At 42.8% G+C, this 6305-nt stretch overlaps 1 pseudogene; it reads right to left on the reverse strand.

Moving 5' to 3' along the window:
- Window positions 1–2360: 2360 nt before the first annotated feature.
- LOC114774306 (homeobox protein Nkx-6.2-like) lies at window positions 2361–3683 on the reverse strand (annotated as a pseudogene).
- Window positions 3684–6305: the final 2622 nt, after the last annotated feature.

Raw genomic sequence — 6305 nt, forward strand, 5'->3', positions numbered from 1 at the left:
ACGCACATACTGTATGTCCACACAGAAGACCCTGTTAAGACTCTTCAGCAGGACTGAGCGGTCGCTCTCCTCCCAGCGCTGACCGCCACAGCGTCCTCCAGAACTCCGCCTTCAGCGTCCTCCAGAACTCCGCCTTCAGCCCGCCAGATTTTAACGAAGCAACTCACTTTACCTCACGCTCTGCGTCCCACCGATTCCAGAAGCCTCCGTTCCACACACAAACGCACATGTATGCACAAGACACACACACACAAATAATGGACAACACTTTTACATGTGATAGCTTTGTTGCCAAAACTCTAAAGAAACCAAAAAAAAATTCGACATATTTTAGATAACATATTTGCAATTTTTAGATATGCCTCTAAAATAGAAGCTACTTCCGTTCAGTATATGAGATGTTTTTAAAAGTGCAATGCAAAAAAACGGAGTTGTTATATATATTGTTAGGTTTATTTCTTATGTTGGATGTAGAGGTATTGACGCTGTTTTAGTGCCGTTTTTTTTTTTTTTTTTTTCTTGACCCGTCTGGGTTGCTGTTACAAGTAAGATAAGCGCTTTCACTTCATTTGTCTTTTTTTTTTTTTTTTTTTTCTTCCCCCTCTAATGCCTTTATTTTTATTTTTTTCTAGGGATGGTTTGATTTTTGTCTTTGTGCCTACGTCACTGCCATGCCTCACACATCGGGCAAATCTCATTTTATATACTGTACTTTTTAAAGATGATAATTTATGATTCTTACCAAAATTGTTAAGCTGAGATATGGGCTCGGTGTGGCTGCCTGGGTGTCCCTGTCTGTCGGCGGTCAGTTTTCAGTATATAGTGAATGTAGGGGAAAAAAAAACAAAAACCCATCACAAAAAAAGACTCTCACTGCACCTTTTCAGCCGACACGATTGATATGATATCATATGATATGATATAGCCTGTCAGGGTTCTTTTTAAGCAGTGCCATAGAGCATGCCAAGTATATAAGGTATTGTTTCTTATATAGCAGTCTCACATTCTTATTCTAACTTATTTCTGTGTAATAATGTGATTGTTCTGAATGTGATGTTTTTAGATCTTAGGCTTGGGGATCTTTTTTTTTTTTTTTTTTTTTTTGTTACTGCATAATGATGCCAAGTATTGTACCCCACGTGCAGAAGGAGCGGAATTGCTTTTTCATGTAATAGCAGCATCGTCATCATCTTCGCTCGTCGGAGCTTTAAACGGCAATTAGAAGCGCATCGATTTCGTTTCCGACACTACAGACTGCGCGAGTGGAAGTGGTTTCGTGGCTGCAGCAGGATTTATGTCGTCTTGACAGTGATCTGGTTAGGCAAAAAAAAAAAAAACTCTGCTTGTGAACGTCATTATTATTATGATATATATTATTTTTATTTTTGTGGACTGCTGTGTTTTAAGCAGATAAGAGATTCGGCCCGTATAGACGAGCTGGTGTCCTTCCGCAAGCAATAAACCCCCCTGTAGAAGAAGCTGGAATTTTTCTGTCTGTCTCTCTGTCTTTTATTCCAACTTTACACACGCGAGGCCTCGCCTCGGCGGTGGGATCAATGGCTTCTTTCACACCGATTAGAGATAAATGCTGTTAATAATATATACGCGTGTATGGCCGAAAAAGCAATACGTAAATCGCTCATATTAAACAAAAAGTTTTTTTCATTTAGTTGCTTAATATTCATATATTAATAATAGATTTTTTACATTTCGTTTAAAAGTCGTTGAATGTGTGCTATTAACAAAATAAAGACACTTCTAAACACATCCACTATCGAACCCTAACTTTATCGAACCCTTTAACAACGAATTAGCAATTAATTCTGTTAATATTGCCATATTTTAAAATAGGAAAAAATTATGAGTCAATTGTAAGAGTTAATATAATAATAATAATCTTTCACGTAAATGTTGTGTTCTATTCATAATCGGCCTTGTTTTGTGAGGCCGATTTCTGTTCCACGTGGACAAACAACAGAGACGTGATTAAAAGATAAGCTCGTTAAATAATTTATTGATAATACAAAGTTTTTTTTTTTTTGTTTGTTTCTTTTTTTTTTTTCATCTTCCTATGACACGGAAGTAATAATATTCTCTTATTCCAACATCTTCACTCATCCAGCTCTGTCTATTTCTTTTTTTCGTTTCATGAGGTAAACCATAAACTCCTTGAAATGGAAATAAACGATGGAGGTGAAAATTGCTAAAACCAACAGTTCTATGTACAGATTATTTTACAATAAACCAAAATAATTTACAGGCGGCGCGTCCGGGCCTTCACAATGTTAGGCGACGTTATTCTGCAAAAAAAAAAAAAAAAAAAAAGAAGACGAAGAAGTGGAGAGAATCGCCGCGTCCTGCTTGCTCCAGAACATAAGTTACTCCATAATAATAATAATTATAATAATAATAATAAAAAAAGCTCCTCTATTTACATCTTTCCACGACGCCTCCGCCGTGTTGTACCCTGCTTCCGCCAGTCCGAGTCCGATCCGCCGCGACGCGACGCGCGTCACAACGCGTCCGACGCGCCGCCGCTGCTGCTGCTGCTGCCGCACGGGCTGATGAGCGCGCAGCTCGCACCCGCGGCCGCCTTGTGCTTCTTCAGCAGCCGCGCGATCTTCTCCTCGTCCGAGTTGGGGTCCAGCGGCTTGTTGTACTCGTCGTCGTCCTCCGCGTCCTCCTCGCTCCTTCATCTTCTCCGTCTCCGAGTCGTGCTTCTTGGCGCTCGCCATCTCCGCCGCGTGCCGCTTGCGCCACTTGGTCCTCCGGTTCTGGAACCAGACCTGGTCCGGACACGGACGTCATTAGTAACCCAGAAGTCCAAAAAGTTTATTTTATTTCTTTAAATTGATCTACTAGATAACGAAATGCCAGGTTCAATAGTAATAATAGTAATAATAATGAATGATTTATGGAATAAACACCTTGACTTGGCTCTCCGTCATGCCCAGCGAGTAGGCGAGGCGCGCTCTCTCAGGTCCGGCCAGGTACTTGGTCTGCTCGAACGTCTTCTCCAGGGCGAAGATCTGCTGGCCGGAGAAGGTGGGCCGCGAGTGCTTCTTCTTCCCGTCCTTGTCCAGCATCATGCCGGCCTGAGCTGCGGAGAGCGCGACCGTGAGAACCCCGGCGCCATTTCTCTAACAAACTCCGGTAAAAAAAAAAAAAAAAAAAAAAACTCACCCGGACAGGAGACGCGCGGGTCCCTCCACGGGGAGCCCTGCATGACCCCGGGCCAGAAGATGGGCGCCCGGCCCGGCAGCTCCGTCAGCGGCTTGGGGTACCGCGACACGGCCGCCGCGGGCCCGAAGTACATCCCCGCCGACGCGGCCAGGCCGTTTATCCGCGGGAAGCCCGACAGCACCGGCCTGCCCAGGATGTCGCTAATCCCGTGCGGCGTCCCCAGCGGCATCTGGGAGGCCAGGGCGCCCAGCGGAGGCGCCTTGAAGCCCGCGGGGCTCTGCAGGGCGTAGGGGAACAGGGAGCTCTTCATCTCGGCCATGTTGTGCAGCGCGGCCAGCGGGGTGCTGCCCAGGACGAACGCGCTCTGCCGGTTACTGTCCATCTGGCCCACGGCTAACATCTGGACGCGTGAGAGGCAGAAGACGAGGAGGAGGAGGAAGAAGAAGAAGAAGAAGAAAGTTCTCGGCTCATCCGCTCCGTCTCTCCTTTTTTTTTTTTCTATCACTATTGCTGTTGTTATTTTATTTCTTTTTAATTCTCTATAATTAAAAGCGCCGGTTATTACAAAAAAAAAAAAGCCGGACCTCCACTTTCCCGCTAAATTCGCTCCGGGCGTCTGACGTCGGCGGAGCGCGCGCGCTGATAACCGCGCCGCCACCTGCACGCGCGCACCTCCCATTGGCCGGCGGCGAGCGAGGGGGGCGCGCCGTGATTGGCGGAGGCGCGCGCCGGTGCGCGTTGTGTTTTCTTCCTCCCTTTCTTTTTTTTTCTTTTTTTTTTTTTGGCTTCCTCTCCTTTTTCGCGCGCCGCGGCGCGCTCGTTGTCGCGATATTAATGAGGAGGCGCGCGGCGGGGAGCGCTCTTTCAGGACGTGACGCGGAAAGTGAGTACCCCCCCCCCTCCTCCTTGAGAATTTATTATTATGATCGGCGTTGTTGTTATTGGCGGAATAAATGGCGAGCGCACGTGCGTCATTTTAACCGGTAACCGAGCGCAGTAATGTATGATCCCTTTAATAATAATAATAATAAAGAAAAGAATGTCCAAAACGGCCGAAAATTATTTTCCAAAATAAAATTAGGTTTTCTACAGTGCAGAATACTGTCACGTATTTATGCTTAATGTTGTTGTTGTTGTTGTTTTTATTATTGTTATTGCTGTTTTTTTCCTTTTATATAATTACCTGATTTTTTAGGGGTGAAATCTAGTGAGCGACAACGTTGCTGCATGTCGACCACGATTTTTGATTGTAAAACTGTAATTATTTTGAATGGGATTAAATTATGACCGATGTAGGAATCCTAATAAAACACCTTCTTCGCCACGTGACAACCCGTCTGATCAGGATGATGAGTTCATCTCATCATCACATTTTAGAAACTCGGGACGTCATTAAGATGTAACTAAAGAATATGTGCAATTAATTGGGTTTAATTCCGATTATTATACAAAATTTAATTCAAGTACTGAACTGTTTTAGTCTGTTAATAATACATTATATTCATATAAGTTCATTAATACCTTTTTGGGGATTTGCCGTGCCGTATGTATTATTATTTATTAATTTTTATTTATCTATCTTTTTTTTTTTTTTAATTCAGCTATATTATAACATTAAAAATGAACTGCAGCCAAATTAAATGAAGATCTGTGAGTGTCTGAACAGGTAGAACTGGCTGAATCTGCTTTACCCACGGAGACCTGGTCCCACCTCCCCGAGACCCGCGGGGAGAGGTGGCCCCCTACCGGACAGCGTGTTAACTGCAATTTTATTAACCCTCCTCCTTCATCTTAACACTCCATCCCTTTACAGCTACAACAGGGAAGAAACTCACTCCCCACAAATAAAAATGTTTGGGAGGGTTTCCAAGATGGTGTCTTCATTGTTTTTTTTTTGTTTGTTTTTTTTTTTAACTTCCTTCTCACTCATCTTTATAAACCACATACCCTCTTAATTCTATAAGAAATGAAGTGGCAGCAAAATATTCCTAAAAGTTCTGGGACTGATGGTTTCCACCGTAATCCCCCAGATTAAAATAGACCTTTAAATACTTTAAATAGAAGCAACTGAGCAGCATTCAGAGAGTCATGGTTTGACGTCATGTTGGATTTAAGAAAAGCAGCTCTGGTTGGTGAGTTTCCTTACCTGCCCAAACACACTGAGAGCAAATAAAACTTCAAAATGAGACTGGACTTTCTCAATAAACCTTCCTGTATACTTTATAGTATGTGTAAATAAAAATGCAGCATCTTGTGCTGTCTCTGATGAATAATTGAAGGAGAATTTACCACGCCTGACACTAAGTGAGAAGAATAGAAGAACGCATTGTTGGAAATGATCTACAGTGCTTTGCAGAACCAGTGAAAACAAAACCCTGTTCATCTTAACCAGAAAGAAAAAGCCTGTATGCTCAATTATTGATTTACCTAAAGCATTTATTGCCGACCTTCCTCATTTTCGTGAATCAATGGGATGATGTGTGTAGAGAAAGAGACCGTTGTTCTCTGAGCAGCAATACAATATTGTCCCGCTGTAGATGTTTGCTTGTAGGAGATCATTCATTAGTTTACAGAGTCGGGAGAGACCAACACAGTTCTACTACCACATATCAACATGACCCTTATTGTTACTTTCACTTTTGAATCATTATTATTTGTGTGATTTAACATCCCATTCTTGGCAACGGAGAACTTCCCAACAGAACTGTATGCTATTTGCTATGTAAAGAAACGTGGAAATGATCCGTTATCAAGTAAATGCTGCCTTCCAAGCATCTAGATGATCAAGTGCCAGATGTATTTACACTCTCTCACTCTCTGTCCAGCTCGTCTTGAGGGTTGATTAGGAGAGGAGGGTATTGGCGCTTGTTCTGATGGTGGTGGGCTACTTTGCATCTGTATGCTGGTTTGGAGTTTAGTCTATTTGGTCTATATTGGTCTATTTTGTCGTTCAAATTCCCGATTGTGTCTAGCCTGCACAAGGTCATATATTTGTATTTATATAAAGTACAGCCAAAAGTTTGGACACACATGTGTTCAATGTGTTCTTTATTTTCATGACCATTTACGTTGGTAGATTCTCACTGAAGGCATCAAAACTATGAATGAAACATGTGGAGTTA

This window comes from Denticeps clupeoides, unplaced genomic scaffold (assembly GCF_900700375.1).
Source record: "Denticeps clupeoides unplaced genomic scaffold, fDenClu1.1, whole genome shotgun sequence".
Taxonomy (NCBI): domain Eukaryota; kingdom Metazoa; phylum Chordata; class Actinopteri; order Clupeiformes; family Denticipitidae; genus Denticeps; species Denticeps clupeoides.